This window comes from Mytilus californianus, unplaced genomic scaffold, assembly GCF_021869535.1.
Source record: "Mytilus californianus isolate M0D057914Y unplaced genomic scaffold, xbMytCali1.0.p SCAF_4, whole genome shotgun sequence".
In the NCBI taxonomy this organism is placed as follows: domain Eukaryota; kingdom Metazoa; phylum Mollusca; class Bivalvia; order Mytilida; family Mytilidae; genus Mytilus; species Mytilus californianus.
In genome coordinates this window covers 126,394,552-126,415,993 of record NW_026262690.1, presented here as the reverse complement: position 1 = coordinate 126,415,993, position 21,442 = coordinate 126,394,552, and the positions used below count along the sequence as shown (strand labels likewise).

The 21,442-nt window shown below is 31.6% G+C and overlaps 1 long non-coding RNA gene across 1 annotated transcript; it reads left to right on the top strand.

Annotated features, from left to right (window-relative positions):
• Positions 1-10,833: 10,833 nt before the first annotated feature.
• On the top strand, positions 10,834-21,257 carry LOC127739374 (uncharacterized). The gene is made up of 3 exons (XR_008000420.1): positions 10,834-10,946; positions 12,124-12,204; positions 21,135-21,257. It is a non-coding gene; the product is annotated as an uncharacterized LOC127739374 (long non-coding RNA).
• The last annotated feature ends 185 nt before the right edge of the window (positions 21,258-21,442 follow it).

The following is a 21,442-nucleotide window of genomic DNA, read 5'->3' as shown; positions in this document are numbered from 1 at the left end:
TAAACATGCAATTTTTGGTTTTGCTTTCTTTTAGATGCATTTGCTGTATATTATTGATTTAAATTACTGGGTATATATTCCATATGGAGATGCTCCTACTAACAAGAGGCTTATACACCGAAGACGAAACCGATCGCCATTTGTCGTCATAATGATCGTAAGCATAATACAACGATCACCCTTAACACATCGACATTACACACATCGACATTTCACGAACCGACATGTTACAAAACATCAACATACAAATTGAAAATTTCAATCCTGGTATCTATGATGAGTTTATTTAACAATAAAGGATTTTGAAATCACACAGTTACAAGTTAAAAATTGACAATATACAAATTAAGAATTTTGAAATTACAAAGATACAAGTTACAAATTGACAATTCACGCATTAAGAGTTTTGAAATTTCAAAGATACAAGTTACAAATAGACAAGTTACGAATTAAGAATTTCGACCCTGTTGGCTTTCTTTACATTTCAATATTACTTTTATGTCCTTTTTGGTCACATAGCTTGTCATTATTTTCCGGTTTTGCCAGCCATAAAAGCAGGTTCAACCCAACATTTTGTCTTAAAAATGTTATGTACCAAGTGAGGAATATGGCAGATGCTATCAAATAGTCCGTTTCTATGTATGTTGGCGTTTGTTTTTGTTGCATTTCAGTATTTCTGTTGGTTCGTTTTTTTCTTCTTATAGTTGATTAATGTCCCTCGGCATAGTTTGTAACATGGATTTGTTTTCTCTTAATCGATTTATGACTTGTCTTGTAGTTACGACATAAGGATCATATCTGATATCATCTGTGGAACAGATATTCCACAACGGTCAACCAACCCGTGATGGTGTCCGTAAAATTTACAAAGAGATGATTTCAACTTCACCATTTGGAACTCTTGGTCTTAAAATGAAAATTTGGAAGCCGAAATCATCTCTTTTGTCGAAAAGTTTTGTTTTCAACCGACCCTCATAGTCAATATCTAGATAGAAGTCGTAATCAAATGGCAAGAATCAAAAGCACAAACACATCGAACGAATGGATAACTGTCATATTCTTGACTTGGTACAGGCATTTTACCAAAAAAAATACAGAAGTAAAATAGTCCAGTTCCTGATTAAATATACAATGATATACAGGAACCGACTTCTCAATTTATAATTAATACATATGTATTAAAGCTCAAAAAACGTTATCTAAAATGTTCTATACAATCTAGCAGTTTCACATGGCTCAAAAATCAAACTTAAAAGGCACAATAAAGATCCAAAAACTACTTGTTTATCAGTTTGATACAAGAAATAAAGAGGAACACGCGATTCTTTCGTGTTTAAATCGGTAAAAATTAACATGATACATGCATTTCAATAATCCTACTTTTGAACTGGTTTTATAAAATATTGAATATCACACACATATTTAACGAAGATAAGAATACATTCCCAATAGAACCAGCAGTGCCCCTCTTCCTGCCTACTTGTTCCTTTATTCTTATAAGGCTGACGTCATGCAGGAACTTTTCACGAAGAAAGAAATGAAGTTAGCAGTATCCTTTTACCTCACTTTCCGCTTTAAAGATGATGTCCTCTCACTAGATAATTCAAAATTATGGTGACTATGTTGAACGCTTCTTTCCATTGAACTAGAGATAACGGATACATCATATACAATTAATGCTGTCTTATGTCTTGGCTTACATATATAAATTGACAATACGGGTAGGTTGAAAACAAAACTTAAAGACAAAATAGATGAATTCAGACTCCACATTATGAACGTTCCATTTCTATGTAGCAACATTTCAGCAGCGCCTGCAAACGGAGCATATATCTCCGCGATGATACGATATTCACGGGCTTGTATTACCTATCATGATTTCGTTGATAGAGGGTTGCTGCTCACAAGGAAGCTATTAAACCAAGAGTTACAAATGGTGTAATTGAAATCATCCCTTCGTAAATTTTACGGACGCCGTCACGAGTGCGTTGACCGTTATGGAATATCCCTTTCACAGATGATATCGGATATGTTCTTGATGTCACCACAACCCCGTTCCCTTTTAACTAATATGACCTACTGAATAAGACTTATAGCCAGTTTTGTACTTACATGAGCAACGAGTGTCACATGTGGAGCAGGATATGCTTATCCTTCCGGAGCACATGATGTCACCCCATTTGTTTGGTGGGGTTCGTGTTGCTTAGTCTTTATTTTTTTATGTTGGATTTTTTTTGTACTATTGTTTGTCTGTTTGTCTTTATCATTTTTTCAGTCATCGCATTGTCAGTTTATTTTAGATTTATGAGTTGAATGTCCCTCTGGTATTTTTCGCCCATCTTTTATGACTGCGGGATACACTGTTGCATATTTCTTGTATTTCCTGTCTAGTTATGTTCATAAAACGTACAAATTCCACATGCGGCATTTAATGTCAGATGATCATATGAAATTAATTATATATATAAGTTACAAAACAAGTCAATTAGAAAAAGTTATGAGATAAGAGCTATTATTTTGTCCCTAAAAAGCAAAATAATGATAATAATAGTTTCAATTTCGATTGCCCTATAAAGTCAAAAGATGTATTCAATATTGTATATAATTTACATATTTCAACCACAGTATTTTTGAGGAAATATCAATGAGCCACAGATTTACATAACAATATATTTAAATCACATTAGTGTCTTTGTAAAAATAAAATCTCAGAAATAAAATAAATGTACGGGTAAGGGAAAGATGTTGCTCATATCTATTATCAATGACAAGATTTGAAAGGGTATATATGTTAACATGTTTTTTGTTTTGCACAAAATAATAAAGTTTGAAGTCTCAATATATTAAACCAAAACAATGATATGAAAACTGATATTCGGCAGACAAATGTCTTAAAAAAAACTAAACAAACAAAGACCATATCTATCATCATTGGATACTAACTTTCAAATATTCGTATTAGGGTTAGTATTTAGAGACGAAACTGAAACGTACCGAAATATAAATTCCAGATAGATATTAATGTCGTATATGTCTTAAATAATGAAGCCAATGACTGAGTATGTTTTCTTCTCACCGAATGTTGTGACTCATAATTATGAAGCAATACACAATGAGTGAGCTGTACATCTATAATTTAAACGTATCATTTCTTTAAAATAATAACATACAGAAGGTATCACGAGTTAATTACTATTAAACAAATTATACTTCAAACGAATGCACCATAGACGCTTTCAAAAACTACGACCAATTTGTATGTCAGATATTCATACGTGATTCGTCCAATAAATCGAACAATTGAACCACTGTACGCGTAATCCATTTCTCTGACGTCAGTCTACTATTCTTACTGTAGATTATTTTTAAAGATACACGAATCAGTTTGTAACTGAATTAAGATAACATATGACTTAACTTTGAACTTTTAACACTGATGATCTTGTATCCTCTCACGAGTGCCATATGAATATTGCGCGTATTTTCAGTACAGTCTTCAGTGATACTACGAGTGCTGACACTAATCATCATTTAAATTATACTCTTAAAATGACAAACTTGATATTATGTTTATATATACATATGCACATCCATGTCTCTACAATATGTCAAAACTTGTATCGGCATAGCACAGAGTCAAGTTTTCCTCTGTTGTTAAAGACGTCATTTACTGAATACATTGGATGTTGGATGTGTACTGAATGAAATTGTAGTCTTAGATTCATACTTTTTGTTCATAGTTGTTATTAGCTTTGAACTAGCTGTCAGTAACTGTGAGTGCCCTCATATCTGTGCCTTTTTTTTTGAGATATTTAATTCCCCTACCACGTACAAGTGTTCTCTGTGTGAGATTTTTTTCTGCTATGTATCCGACCGATGAATGATGCCCTTTTCAACTGATTTTTAAGTTAGTTATTATGTTGTACTGTTCAACCACTGTCCTAGTAAGTGCCCACCAAACTAGTTTAACACTATCTGGTTTATTGTGGAAAGTTGCCTCATGGTGTCAGGATTGCCCAAAATAAAGACATTCTTACGGTAGTTATTTCATTTGACCAATTTTGACACCCCTTGGTTTGTTATACCACAGGATACAACTTAAAATATGCATTATCTATAAAAAATACAGCAAAATAGTATTATCTTCTTTCAATATTTGCATATCCTAATGAAACAATCACATTAGAAAGGGATTTTCTGTCCTTATGCGTTTAGTTTTAAATACGCCGTACGGCAAAATGTACGGCTCATTGTTAATGTGAAATAAAACTCACTACCTAGATATAAGTTATCAAAATCTCTATTCAGGCATAATAAATAATAATTTATTATATTAACTATTTAAAATGGGATTGTATGTTTTTTTCTATGGTTCTGTGACATTTTCACCACGGAAAAGCACATTATAAAAGTATTTCCCAAAAATGATTATCGATTTTTCTCAGAATAACTTTTTTTTTCTCTTTCATTCCTCAGTAATAACATTTCTTAAAAACATGAGAATGGAGATTAAATATCATTATATCTCATCCTCTCTTCCTGTGTCTTAACTATCGTTGCTGTTCCTCTATGGAAAATGACATTATTTTGTCATTTTATGGAATAAAATGTATGTTTAAATTTTTTCAAAAAATGGCTTGAAGTGAGCACAACATTGTACTGGACATGTAACATGAATATTACGGGCGTCCATTGGAGGTTTTCTGCTATTTCAGTCTAGAAAACGGAGTAGTGATTTTCTTAAATCTGAAACAATTGTAGGTGGAAATTTGAATTGTAAATTTGGAAGCAATACATAGCATCTATCAAATGAGTTATGTGTTTTAGAATTACCGCTTGACTTCTGCATGTTCTCACCAGGGAAAATAATTACCTGACACAGAGGTCGTTTTTTTATGCCTTGAAGAACATTCCATTGAAACTTGGCATCCTCCGAGTGATTTCTACAAAAGAATTATCTTTTGTTCTGAAAGAAAATAATTCACATAGTAAGAACTGTCAAAATATGACAAAAAACTGAATATTTATCTCCATAAGAATTATAATTAGCTTCCGTAATTAATGAAATACATTTATGTATTCATACAACAGAAGATGTGGTATGATTGTCAACGAGACAACTCTTTACAAGAGACCAAATGACACAGAAATGAACAACTATAGGTCACCGTACGACCCTAAACAATATGCAAAGCCTATACCGCATAGTCAGATATAAAAGGCCATGAAATGACAAATGTAATACATTTCAAACGAGAAAACTAACGGCTTAATTTATGTATAATAAAATTAACAAACCAAAAAATATGTAACACATATTGTTTGTTCATGTTTTTTTTCATATTTGAGTGAACTTGTCTGATTTTGGTTGTTATTATTTCTAATTCAAGAAGGGAATGTTCGATATGTTAACGTTCTTGAGTATAAAAATACATTATATATCAAATAAAATACAACAATACAAGAAACATAATATCAATCAATTTCTTTAAAAAGTGTTTATTTCAGGTTTGAACATAGATATCGGAAGATGTGGTATGATTGCCAATGAGACAGGTCTCCATCCAAGTCACAATTTATTAAAGTTAACCATTATAGGTCAAGGTACGGTCTTCAACACGTAGCCTTGGCTCACACCGAACAGCAAGCTATAAAGGGCCCCAAAATAATACTAGTGTAAAACCATTCAAACGGGAAAACCGACGGTCTAATCTATATAAAAAACGAGAAACGAGAAACACTCATGATATTTGTGTATTTCTCTGTCCGTAATGTTCTTGCATTTATTTGTATTGTAGTCCTGTCATGTAATGTTATCATTTTAGTGTTATATTTAACAATGTCATAAAAGCGGGAGGTTTGGCTAGCCGTAAAACTAGGTTCAACCAACCATTTTTTATTAAAATGTCCTGTACCAAGTCAGGAAAAAGGCAGTTGTTATCTTATAGTTCGTTTCTGTGTGTGTTGAATTGTCGTTTTGGTTTTTTGTTGCACTTCAGTGTTTCTGTTGTTAACGTAATGTGTACTGTTTTTTTGTTTTCTTGTAATTAGTTTTATATAAAAATATCTAGTTACCCATATTCATGATATTATTAATAATATGTTATATTCATTAAAAAACATTAAATACGCCTTGTTTAAGATTGAAAACATAATACGACTCGTTTTAAACATACAAACTGTTCACTTAGTGTATTTGCCGATTCAAATTTGGATAATAGATTAAGATAATTAAGAAGATGTAGTATGAATGCCATCTTAACAACTCTCCATCAGAGACCTAAACAAAACAATATTTTAAAAAAGTAATATACATCAACAAACAACAACCATAGAACTCCCGACTTCTGACTTTGACCAAGCATAAACACATTGTTTTGCCTTGCTACTGATTTGAGTGAAGGGTTACTTCAGGAGAATATACGCGGCTGGCGCACCTAGTTATGATTCTTATCCATGATGGCAATTAACCGTATTACTTTTAAATGAAAATAATTGATAGCAAAACATTTAAAGTGAAGGTAGGGGTGGTACAGAATTTTAATATAAGTTTTAGCTCTTAGAAGTTCGGGGCATATAAATGTCAAAACTATGCCACACAGCCCTTAAAGGAGTAGTGCATATGAACTTACCTTTCTAGGATTCATTTTATTTTTAAAACTTCATAGTTAAAGTGTTACAGTTTTAGCCGTAAAAGGAGTCCGCATGAGAAATTTCATTGTATCCGGGTCAAAGGGCATATCAATTTTGGCGATGCTTATTCTCCTATTTCCTGTGATAATTCACGCCTCTAGTATAAACAAAAACAACTGTATTCACATTTAACTCTTTTAGTAAGAGTTCCAAATGGTGAAGTTTAAATCATCTCTTCGTAAGTCTAACGTACGTCATCACGGGTTGTTTGACCGTTATTGATTATCAGTTTCACAAATGATAACGAATATGTTCGTAATGTCATAACTGTAATTCTGTCCCCTTACCCGAATATTACCTACCCAATAAGATGTATTACCCGCGGGTTTAATAATATGAGTAACACGACGGGTGCTACATGTGGAGCAGGATCAGCTTACCCTTACAGAGCACCTGAGATCACCCATAGTTTTTGTTGGGGTTCGTGTTGCTCAGTGTGTAGTTTCCTATGTTGTGTTTTGTGTACTTTTGTTTGTCTGTCTGTTATTTTCGACTTTTGAATTTCCCTCTGGTATTTTTCGATTTTTTATTGCATAATATGCTATCTTGTCATTACTTTCTACTAAACGAAACGTGTAAAGTTATTATATTCTTTATAATGTCCACGAGACATACAATCATTTAAGTATATTGCATTGTTAATCGGATTTTCTTACTTATAAATAAAAACAGATAATTTATATATGAAATAAATGTACAAAGAGCATAATATCAAATATGAACCTTAATCTTATTTTGGATGAAAAACAAACACACCTTCAAGCTATGTAGAATAGAAAGCTGTGGACATTTAAAATCTTTACGTATAAATGGGTGCATAATGTCTATATTTTTAAATCTTTACCCATACTTGTATGTGCAAATTATTCAAAGTATTGTGAAACTCTTATAGGGAAGTGGTTTTCCACAGGTGATTATTTACAAATTTGATAAACGCCCTATATATCTGTTTCTGATTTTAACACATAAAACGTAATGTGTACTATTAACTAAGGTTTGTTTGTTTACACTATTCCAAGTCACTGCACACTAAAAGGTATACGGGTACAATGACCTTGTTTCGAAATGGTTTTTCACGGATGTCGTTCTCCAGAAAAGCCTGAATTAATGCTTATAATTTTTTTGGCAATTACATTTGCAATAAAGAATAACTCTATCATGATCATTATGTATAATCTTTATGAAAATCAGCACCAGATTTTAGATATTTTCGTGATACAATTATCATGATTATATTATTACCGCACTTTTGTTTTGAACTAAATTAACGGAATAAGAATTTCATACACCAAGAATGGTTGAACAGGAAGTCTTTTCAAAAAGATGAACCTTTTAATGAGACATTACAATTTGAATCATTAATAATTATTTAGTTCAAATTGACAACTAAATATTTGACTGTCCCTCTGGTATCTTTCGCCCCTCTTTGATATCTTGTTTTGTTACACTACAATATTTTGCAGTTAAGAAAAGTAAATCCAAATTGTACGAATGTTTAGCTGGTGGTTGGTGCTTTTTCATGTGTATACTTTCGTCCTTGCAAGTTGGTATGTTTAAAAAATTTTACTTGATTCAAAACACAAATTATACCCAGTCGTATTAGTATACTCTAGTAACCAAAATGTATTCATGTGTTAATGAAAGTCAACACCGTGCTATAACTTGGCGTTTAATGCAGAAGTTATATTAAAATAATTATGCGTTGTTGAGCAACTGTCTTAGGTAAGGAGGAAGTGAGAGCTGACAAACATGTTCAATCCATCCACTTATTTTCCTGTCCTAAAACAGGAGCATGTAGTCGATTGGTTGACGACTACAAAGTAACAAATTTATTCAAAGTTTTTTACTTTATCATGTTTATTCAGACTTTTAGTTTTTATGTTTGCTCTTCAACTTCGTACCTTTTTTTATTCGGGCGTTTTCGATGAATCTTTTGTAGACAAAACAAACAACTGGCGTAAAATATCGCAAGCCTGGTATCTATGATGAATTTTGTTGAATTGTTCAGCTTTTGCTATTCCAAGCCATAACATATTATCATACGATCGTATTCGTTATAACATTTCTAAGTCGACCTTAATTGATTACAATCTATATTTTATATTTTACTTAGTTGTCTCATTGGCAATCATACCATATACAGCTACTAAATTTATATAGCATTGCTGAAGATCTATTTATGTATTAATTTTTTGTTTGTTCTGATTATGATTTCAGACTTTTTCATTTTTGTTTACAAATTTCTTTAGTTCGTTTGTCAAAGGTCACCGTGCTGTTTTTATCCTTGAAAATGTTAAATGTTTTTTTACTTTCATGACTTCCTGATTTATTTTGTAAAGTTTTACGTTGCTACAAACTTCCATTGCGGTTACGAAATATAGATGAAGAATTGAGATATTTAAAAACTATTTTCATTAGATATATTTCAAAATAATACAAAATAGTCAGGATTGGTTCATCATCATCATTTAAATTGACGGTACAAGTAATTTTATCATTTGAACAAAAAGGACGTGAAATGAAATTATATGCATTTATAATATGTTTACAGTTTTACGACATGATTCTATGTGCATTGGTACACGAACAAGAATACACAAAACAAATTAACTCTTCCAGTCTCCGTACAGAACAAATCGATCAGTTAAAGTTTATCCGTGACGTAGAGTACACCGGTCGTATTATAGTGAACACCACGAGAACAGAGGGTTTTGTTGAACGGTTCTGTTTGGAATATACCGGATATTTATTTCGCCGACGGGTATGTTTGGATGCTTGAAATATTTATTTTACGTTTTATTGTCCGTTTAGTCCCTTTGGATTTTTCAGGTTTTTTCATTTTCTTTAACTTGTCAACAACTTATAATTTATTATAATTATTTGATGGATTCTCGATAGTATCCATACACATTTACAATATTGTTGATACGGGTTATACCTCAAATAAGAGTACAGGGCAGTTTTTAAAATTTAATAAAAAATATTTCGAATGATAAGAACAATACACATGATCTTAGTTAACATAGAACGATAGAAAATAATAATAAACATCAACAACTTACCACAGAGTTTATGCCTAACACTCATGTTGTTTTATTCACAAGTTTAGTACTTCGAAAATATATGTTAATCATTCATGTCATATTCATTCATCAATATAATTTTGAAATTATTTTAGTTATGCATCCATTCACTACAAAGGGACTGTATACAATTTAAGAAATAATCTTCATTTATTTAAAAAAAAAAACAGAAATAATCTGAAACTTTGATATCGTTATAGGTGAGGAACAACAATGCATCTTTACCTTTTGAAAAACTTTATCATTTTTCTTCCTGCCTTTTTAAAACAGCTTAATGTGTGTTACCCAGTTTGTTTAACGACATAGCGTTGAATCGTGTATATATTATGTACTCAATGGGAATAATGAATATATTTTCAAGACTAAATGCGGCCTGTTTTACATTACAAGGATTGGAAGTTGTCTTTATTTTAGAGGTTTGCGGCCTATTTTACTTTACAAGTATGGGAAGTTGTCTTTATTTTAGAGGTTGGTGTCTTTTTAAGCATTACAATTATAATAATAAATATATGATAAAATTATAAAGTGTAATTGGATTAAAATTCAGCCTGATATAAAACAATATATTCAGTTTATGTTGCACTAAAGTCGATGTGAAGCAGTTAATTTAATTTAAAAATCTTGACGTTCATATATGTAACCAGATATAAGTTTTGGTTTGGATGTTTTATATTATTGTTTTGGGGTGTGTTTTGGACTTCTTAAGTTTAGTCGTAATTATAGATATGTTGTATCTGGCTTTGTACATAGCTTTACATCCTATTTATGTTTTTGGTTCTGGGTTAATATCTCGTCTCTTGTCTTTTTGACATATTTCCCATTTCCATTCTCAATTTTATCTCTATTTATTTTTATCATATTTTTAGACACTTAACACTATAAGATTACCAAAAACGATCTCTTTTTAATTTACTAGTTCTTAGATAAATTCTCAATAGGAATTATAGAATCTGCTAGTCGTGTGTACTTGTAATGATATAACATTGTTAAAATATTATTTTACATATTATGAGCATTTGAGATGTAAACTGTGTTTTAACTTTCACAGTCGCACTGTAGTTTCAGATTGGTGACAACTTCTACTATATATTTGATATCGATAGATTGTCTAGAAAAGTAAACAAGCAAGTAGAAGACACAGGTATTAGGAAGATACGACTTGATACCGAGGTGATATATTTTTTCAACTATTTGTTAATGTATTGTTTAATCAATCATTTATTTATTCCATATTATTTTTTATAAAATTATACAGAAGTACTCAACAAATGTATTTTGTTGTTCCAATAATTTTTTGGATATCTCGTTCATAGTCGTCTATATGACGTAAAGTTTGTTGTCCCCCTTGCAATTTGGGAAGGACATAGCTTTGGCAATATATTTCATGCCCAACCAGTCAATGCAATGTAAAGTGACCGTGAGCTGCACTTTTTATGTACTCTGCACACACAAACGGACGCCTTTTTCATAGCATGCTGTTGCGTGAATATGAGACTTGATATAACCCGGGATGGGCACATTTCCATTCTTATTTCAAACCTCCTGGTTTAATGCTGTGATGACCACATTTTCCGCATTCAAACTTTCGGGTTGAATGCAGTTAAGAGCTTCAGATACAATATAATCACTTTCAGTTTTGGTTTACAAATGCATGTTGTATGTGAATTTGTTTGTCGTGTGCTTTCCCTTTATCAAGCATCAGCACGATAAGATCATTTCAAAAGATCAAATCCCCGGTGTTTTATAGCATGTCATCTCAACTTTATTGTAGAAATAACAAACTTATTATGTATAGTATAGACAGAAATTATATACGTAAACAATTTCGCACACGACGGTTGCCACATCATGCACATGTGAACATTATTCAGGTTCCTTTCCAGAATACCTGACAGCCGGTATTTGATCGGGTTTATGTTACTCCGTCTTTAATTTTCTATCTGTTGACTTTCTTTTGGTCCTTTTATGTTTTTTATCATGGCATAGTCAGTTTTTTTTTTTTGTGTCTTTCTACTCTCTTTTATATCAATTTTACTACGAGATGTTCACTACACTAATCATACTACAATAAAGACTTGGTAAACAGATTGTTTTTGCAATAATGCATTAATTTAATTTAGATGTGCTTGTTTTAAGCATACCTGAAGTTAGAAATAATAGTGTGTTGTTGATACAATTGGAAAACCCCGATCAAGTGTATGTTCTTAACTCATTATAATATAGAATGTGTTGTGGTATTTCGGAGATAGAAGATTAATCAACGACATTTATTGCTGCATTGATATAACATACCTCTATGTAAATAATTTAGTTGTTTTTGTTTCATTGTGTATCTATATCATGGTAGGTAGAGTTTGTCCAGCAGGAAGTACGTCAACCGAGAGTTCTGAAAACTGCCGATCCAGAATGGTATAAACTATGGCACTTGGTAAGTCATTTTCTTTGTACAAAACAAGCAAAACAATAAGACCATTTTGTATCCCGTTTAAGTTAATGTTATTTCAACCAAGCCAGCATTTAGAGCTTAGGAAGGTACTATTCGTTATATACTTTTTTTAAATGCCTCTCGTCTTATATCGTAGATATTCGTAAGTCTTTTGCTTCAAACTTGAAATTTGAATTATCTGAATCATTTATCTAACAACACATGTTCATGTATGTTTTGAAAAATTAGCAATCGAAACTTTAGGTTTCAAAGAATATAATCATGATAATGGAAATAAGGTACTGGAAAACGAGGGTCCTGAGTTATTGTGAATTTTCATACTTCTTAAAGTAAAATTATTAAAAATGAAAACGACACGTTATATAATTTAAGGCGTCCGAATCGCTTTTCTGGTTTTACCTTCTTCAGGAACGATCACAGCTAAATATTCGATGGCCAAGGATTTACAAATCCGAAACCATTGAAAAGCTATAGCATGACCACAAAGAAATTAAAACATAGTCAAATCTATATTTGGTCAACTTTGCCTGAGGGAGTTGAAACCTTAGTTTCTTTATAATTTCAAAATATATCAACGGAAAATTTTAGAAGGATAGTTATAAACCATATGTCAGCACCGGAGTACTGACTAATCAGCTAATGATACCCTCGGGGACTGATAGTTTACCAGCAGAGGTATTGACCCAATGCTGTAAAAAATGAAAACAACGCGTTATATAATTACAAACGTTCGACACGCTTTTCTGGATTTACCTTCAGTAGGAACGCTCAAAGTCAAATATTTGAAGGCCAATGATTTACAAGAACCGAAACATTTGAAGAGCGATATGACCAAAAAGATCATAAAAATATAGCTAAATCCATCTAAGGTCAACTTTGCCTGAGGGAGTTGAAACCTAATTTCTTTATATTTTCAAAATCTATAAATGCAAAAATTTAAGAAAAGATTGTTATAAATCCTGTCAGCACCGAAGTACTGACAACTGATGTTACCCTCGGGAACTGATAGTTCAACATGATAGGTATCGACTTGGTGCTGAAAAACACGAAAACAACACGTTATGTCCAAAGCTAAATAGATTGCCAATAGCTCAATTTAAATAATGTACAAATAATATAAATTGATGTTATGCTTTTTATAAATTCTCCATTAAAAAAATACATTTAAAAGGAACAAAGGTAAAATTGTGTGAATTTTTAAACATGTTAAGTGCTATTCTTAAAAAAAAAAGAAAGAAGTAAAATAACAAAGATACTAAACTCAAGGAAATATTTCTTAACGGAAACTCACTTAGCAAATGGCAAAATCAAAAGCTCAAACACATCTAATGAGTTGAAAACAACTTTTATATTCATAATAGGTGTTGTGTCCCTTGCTTTTAGAGTGAGTGTGTTTTTGAGCTCCGATAAATCATCGATTTTCTGTTGTAAAACAGTCTTGGAGTCAAATTATTTTTGTATGCATAGAGGATTTTGCTATGTGTTTCTTGTGTTTATAGACTTTTTCAGACAGGAGATAGTGAAATTCTATTGACATTTTATCTGTGCGACATCTGAATTCAACTCACTAGTTTTTTTTTTCAAAATGGCCAATATACAAAGAACACTATCGGTTCATTTTTATACTCGTGGTATTAAGCGAATAATACACGATCAAATAATAAAGGAACTTGAAAAACAAATAAAATTAGAGAGTGTTAAATCCATCCAATTGACCGAAAAAAGCTGTGTTGTAACTTTAAAAGACATAGATGCCAAAGAAAGGTTAGTACAGTGTGATTTAACAAGAAAAAACAGAAGCGTCAAATTTATTTTGGTAGAAAACACAATAACAAACATAACAATCAAAGACCTTCCTTATGAACTAAATGACTGCTATCTAGTTACACAAATGCTTCAGTATGGCAAAGTCGTCCCGGGTTCAGTAAAGCGGGGATATATTCGAGGAAAAAATATAGAAAATGGTTCAAGATACATTCAAATCATTAATTGTGCTCCGACAATACCAAACAAAACAACATTTAGTAGATATGATGTCCGAATGTTTGCCGACAATGGTCGTACAGAATGTATTCATTGTAAACAAAGAAACCACCCTTCCTATGCTTGCAAAGAAAAACAGATCATAGTAAGCGCTGCTATAACTGTTCAGAAATTGGGCATTTTGCACGAAACTGTCTTAACGAATCCAAATGTTCCTTCTGCAAAAAGAACGGTCATGTCCGTAATGACTGCGCTGACTTTAAACACCATACTTTGATTAAGTCTTATGGTAATTATGCTAGCGAAATTCTCAATTACAGAGAAGCTCAAGAAAACGACAAAAATGAAAGTCAGTCCATCGACCCCTTACAAGTGGCAACAAACCATCTACAAACACCTGACACATACCACACCAAATCAAAGGGAACAAATGTAATGTTAGGAGCTTCAAATTGTTTGAGAGTTGGTCGATTTGAGGACAATTTAATCAATGCCTCTATAAATGGTGCCACTCTAGAAAAAATAGATCAGTGTTTGTGTGCGGTTTTTGAAAATCATCGTGTGAAAAGCAATGGCTCAAATGTAGGCAAGGTCGTCATAAGGTAAGGTACTAATGACTTGAGTAAAAAAAAAATGGCAGTGATCAGGTGAATGTTTATGCAACACAGGCACTTGTCAAAGCTAAACTAGCATTTCCGAATGCGGATATTGGTGTGTGTGGTATATTCCGGGAAAAGGAAATAGTCACCATATTCACACAGTTAATGAAACAGCTACACATGTTAATAAATTTTTGGAAAAATTGTGTCTCAAAGATGCTGACCTATATTGTGTAGAAAATATCTTCGCAAAAAATAGTAACTTGGTTAAGGCACTTTACGTAAAAACAGATGCTAGTGGAGTTCATATCACAGTTGAAGGGGCCCAAACAATTCGTGTCAAACTACGTGAATTTCTTCACCCTAAGATGTCACCAATCCAGAACACTCCTCGTCCTGGTGACACCAAGCGCAAACTTAGTGACATATCGCTGACGCCAATGTCTGCAGAGAAAGACAGTAAACAAAATAAACCAGGTTCCTCAGATGAATATGAGTGATAATAAACAAACCGAAATTACTATCGTATTTGCTACTTTTTATGTAAAACAATAAAAACAAATAAATATAAAAATGTTATTTGTACATATATTTTATTTTACTGATTTGCAGCTTTTGAATCATTATTATAGATTATTTTTCTATCTATTGTACTTCAAACTGTATCGATGTATCTGTATTGTTATTATTTTAGGTAGACAATTTGAAATGTGTTCACTAAAAGTGTATTGTTATAATTGGTCAATGACTCGTAAACTTAAAACGGTGGCGTTGATCGTGAACTTTCAAATAAATCAACGAGGCATAGCGGTGTTAAAATGTAAATCAAATCGTGTACTTTTCAAAAAAAACTACTAAAGAATGTCGATCCAATTCATAACTTTGAATGTAAACGGCTTACGTGATAAAAAGAAACGTAATTTAGTTTTCAATTGGTTAGCTAATAAAAAATATGATTTAATTTGTCTACAAGAAACACATTGCACAGTAAATGATATAACACAATGGCAAAATGAATGGAAGATAAAAGAGGGCAATAAAAGTGTTTGGAATTGCGGAACCAGTGATTCTCGTGGTGTCGTTATTTTACAAACTAAAAATTGTCCCGGCGAAGTCGTGTTTGATAATAGTAACCCGCAAAACGGTCGAATAATAAAATGTAGCATCAAAACGGAAAGTGCGATTTATCATATTTCAAATATATATGCCAACAATAGTGGCATCGAGAGGAAACGGCTTTTTGAATCATTGCATAATTTTTTTGGTAATTTTACAGACGATAGTGTAGACCATTACAATATTTTGGTTGGGGATTTGAACTGTACTCTTGACAAAACAAATGATAGTAATCCATCTCATACTCGTGATGACATTGGTACAAAGGAATTACTTTTTTATTGTCACAATATGATCTAACAGATATTTGGAGGGACAGATATCCAAAAGATAAACGGTATACGTTTCAAAGAGGAAATTCTAAGTCTAGAATCGACTATATCTTTTGTGATAAACATCTTTCAAATACAGTTTACAATGTTGGTATCGCGCAATGTCCTTTTAGCGATCATGATCTTGTGTCTTTCAAATTAAAACTTGATAAAATACAAAGAGGTCCGGGTATATGGATAATGAATATAAATACAATCAAAAGTGAAGAATTTAGGAATGCATTTAAAATTTGGTGGGAAACCTGGAAAAATGAAAAAAATAGGTTCGAAAAAATTCAAGATTGCTGGGATGTAACAAAATCACAAATAAAAAAGTTAACGATGGAAGTAAGTAAAACCTAAAACATTCTCAAAAAAGTTATATTTTAAACCTTGAAAAGAAATTAGAAAAACTCAAATTAAATAGTACTACGTCTGGGGAGGTTGAAAAAAATTATCAGAAAATTAATCACTAATTAAAAATTACTATGAGAACAAATCTGAGGCGTCAAAAATAAGGGCGCGTGTAAAATGGGCGGAAGAAGGGGAAAAATCGTCAAGCTACTTTTTCAATCTCGAAAAGCAAAACGGAAAATATAAATTATGGAGTCGAACGAAAACAAATAATGGGCATTATAAATACAATAAAGACGAAATACTAAATGAACAAGTTAACTTTTACTCAAATTTATTTAGCTCCGAGGGATGGCATTTAGCAAGTGCTAAAGATTTAACAAGTCACATCGAAAACAAACTAAACGATGACGACAAAACATTACTAGACCGTGATATTACCGCGGAGGAAATAGTGAAAGTTCTGAAAATTATAAAAACAAATAAATCCCCAGAAGAATTTTGTACGTTATTGCAAGAAATATTTAAAGAAAAAACATTGTCGAACTCGCAATATAAAGGAGTTCTAACATTATTATTTAAAGGCGGGGAACGAGAAAGTATACGAAACTGGCGCCCTCTTACACTACTGAATTGCGATTATAAAATTATAGCTAAAATACTAGCAGAAAGATTAAAAATAGACCTTCCTAAGCTTATTCATCCCGACCAAAAAGGATTTGTAAAAGGCAGACATATAACGGAAGCGAATAGAATGATACAGGATATCATAAAATATATTGATGATGAAGATGAAGAGGGTATAATTGTCTTTTTAGACCAACAAGAGGCCTTTGATAGGATGGAATGGGGATGGCTAGACTTCGTTATGAAGGAATTTAATTTTGGGGACAATTTTCGTGGTTGGGTTCAAATGCTATTAAAACGTGCAAAGACGTGTATTAAAACAAATGGCTACGTCTCAAAATATTTTTCAATTTCTAGATCAGCCAGGCAGGGGTGTCCTATAGCCCCTTTTTTATATATATTACAGGCAGAGCCCTTGGCCTGTGCAATAAGGGCAGAAAAAGACATTCAAGGCATTATATTGCCTGGGGAAGAAAATGGGGAGCTAATAGAAACTAAATTGAATATGTTTGCAGACGACACGCAATTATTTAATAAAAATGAAAGTTCTGTTAAAAAATCTTTTGAAATATTAGACAAATATAAAAAGGCCTCGGGTTCTAAAATTAATTACGAAAAGACTAAGGGAATAAATATTGGCGCAAATAAAAGCAGACGTCCTACTTTTAAAAAGATAAACTGGACAACAGATAGCATAAAAACATTAGGTATTCACCATGGTTATAACATTGATAATGACAAAATTTGGAAATCAATATTAGAAAAAGTACAAAATTGGGTACACATCTGGAAAAGTAGAAAGTTGACTTACTCTGGAAAAGTCCTTATTGTTAAAAATTTAATTATACCAGTGTGTGGTTATGAGTTAGAAATAAGAGGCATACCTGAAAAATACAAAAAAGAATTGAATAAGATAATATGGGATTTTATTTGGGATGGGAAAGTGAATCAAGTAGACCGGAAGGTTTGTTGTTCAGATGTTACTAAGGGGGCATGGGGATGGTAAATTTAGATAGTTGGATAGAAAGTAAATATATCAAATCGTTATATTCGATATTACATAAGCCATTATCTAGTTGGAATGCAATAGGTAAATTTTGGTTAGACAAATTTTGGTTGGCGCAAATAAACGCAGACGTCCTACTTTTAAAAAGATAAACTGGACAACAGATAGCATAAAAACATTAGGTATTCACCATGGTTATAACATTGATAATGACAAAATTTGGAAATCAATATTAGAAAAAGTACATAATTGGGTACACATCTGGAAAAGTAGAAAGTTGACTTACTCTGGAAAAGTCCTTATTGTTAAAAATTTAATTATACCAGTGTGTGGTTATGAGTTAGAAATAAGAGGCATACCTGAAAAATACAAAAAAGAATTGAATAAGATAATATGGGATTTTATTTGGGATGGGAAAGTGAATCAAGTAGACCGGAAGGTTTGTTGTTCAGATGTTAAAAAGGGGGCATGGGGATGGTAAATTTAGATAGTTGGATAGAAAGTAAATATATCAAATCGTTATATTCGATATTACATAAGCCATTATCTAGTTGGAATGCAATAGGTAAATTTTGGTTAAAAAAATGTGATAAGAAATTTGCGAATGAACTTTTTCTGTGTAAATGTTCTGACCTTTCAGGTCTTGAGATAAAAAACATACCAAATTATTACAAAAGCGCTTTACAATCGTGGTCAAAATTGACAAAGATCACACAGGGTATATTTAACGAAATGGAAGTAAATAAACAGCGATTATTTGGAAACTCAAATATTTTATTTCAGGGCAAATCTTTATTTTATTCTTTCTTTTCAAAAAGTCAGATAAAAACTATTGGTGATATATGGGACAATAATACCAAAGATTCTAAATCGTGCAATGCAATATATTGACAATTAGTAGATAAACGTAATTGTATTTCGGAATATTCACGAGTTAAAAGTTCCATACCACAAACAATGATGCAGATTCTAAAAATTAACGATGATCACCCTGCTTTAAAAAGCCACAAAATCAAAATTTCTGAAAACCTTGAATTTCTAAATCCAGATAATAAAATCATTCAAATCAAGGATTTGACATTAAAATATCTTCAATTAAACATTAACATAACTGAGACCCCTAAGTGTCAAACAAAATGGGAAAATTTGTATAGCGAGTATATAAATTGGGAAAAAATTTGGCTAAATCTAATTAAAATGGATATTAATAGAAAAGTTAAAGAATTTGAATGGAAATGTATACACAGGATTATATATACAGAAAACAGACTGCAAATAATGCATATGTCAAATGGAAAATGTCACTTATGTGATGAAATCAATAATATTGAAACTCTTGAGCATTTATTTTATCAATGTAATAATGTTAAACCATTGATAGAAACGGTTGTTAGAAATTTACAACTTTGTAACCTTATCAATGACGAGGTTCTCGTTGAAAAAGATATCTTATTAGGAATTTGTACAGAAAAATCGCATAATACCATTGTTAATGCAATAATACTTTATTTTAAATGGGATATTTGGAAAATACATAATAAATACAAATTCGATAAAATTAAACTGAATATGCAGTCTATACAGGCTTTGCTAAAACTGCACATGAAAAACGAATTAATAGTACTCTTGCTACGCTCGGATATAAAGTATATATGCAGAACGAATATTAAACTCTTTATCGAAAAAATATAGGAAGATGTACTTAGTTCTACTGCTCTAAACGAAAGGTGTGTTCGATTCCATATAAATTAATCTTATTGTATCTTGGGAATAAAGTAGTGAACAATATGTTATTTTTACAGAAATAAAACCAATATTTTTATTGTAATCAATATTTGAATCTATGTCTATCCATATTAGGTACATTAGTAAATTACCACGTATATCATGCTTCTTAAAACATTAGTACTCACCACATGTGCTTTATCCTTTTTTATAATCCATATGCTTATTACAGAATAATTTAATTTTTTGTTCACTCACATCAATAATTTCCAATTCAAACTATAACTTATTTTTCGCAATCAAATATATAGTTTTTCCAGTTTAAATCAACACATGTTTGTTCAGTGAACCGGATATACGATAGTGATTTTATACAGTGATGCATATCAGGTGAAAATCAATTGTATTGGTTATTTAGATATAATTATGTATGTAAAACTATTGTATAAACTCATTTGATTTTTTCCCTGGTCAAGTGAGGCTGTTAAAATACAGGGGTCCCTAATTATGCGACCTGGGTTACTTAGGTATTTATATATCAGGAAATGATTGAATAAAATATTTGTTATCGTTAAAAAGAAAACAAAAAAACTTTCATATTCCTGACTTTGTATAGGCATTTTCGTCTGTAAATAAAGGCAACAGTAGTACACCGCTGTTCGAAAACTCATAAATCGATAGAGATAAAAACAAATCCGGGTTACAAACTAAAACTGAGGGAAACGCATCAAATATAAGAGGAGAACAACGACACAACAAAAAACACAACATTAAAATGTAATACACACAGAAATGAACTATAATATAACAATGGCCATTTTCCTGACTTGGTAAAATATGGTGGATTACACCTGGCTTTATAGCTAGTTAAACCTCCCACTTGTATATCACTCGCATTAATTATATTGACAACTATGTGTCAACAATTCAAACAGACATAATAGGTAAAAATGTCAAAAATAGGGCTACAGCAGTCAACATTGTGTTATGAGTTTAATCACTACAAATACAAGTAAATATGTCACAAAGACATACTCAATATCTGTAAATCCTGCGTTTTTGATAAAGATAAATCCAGAAAAAAAAATTTCAAAGTGTATGTTTCATATTCTTTTTTTATCTCCTAATATATATACAGGTGTGTCATGGACTTGTTTATGAATACAAAATAAAGCACGTAATCTTTTTCAGAATGGTGAAATCTCACCTTCAATGCAGATAAATGAAGCTTGGAATTCTGGTTACACCGGACGTGGTATAAAGATTGCTATCCTCGACGATGGTTTACAGACTGATCATCTAGATCTTGTTTCAAATGTAGTAAGTTACTCATATGTATTTCATATTTACTCGGCCAATAAGGAAGTACAGTGCAAGTCATCATATAGTGTAAATCAACAATTTTGACAACCGATGTTTGATGCAGGTTAACTGAGAACTATAAAGTGTGGCACATGTCTTAAAATTATATATGAATTGATTGTAAAAGTCATTATTAC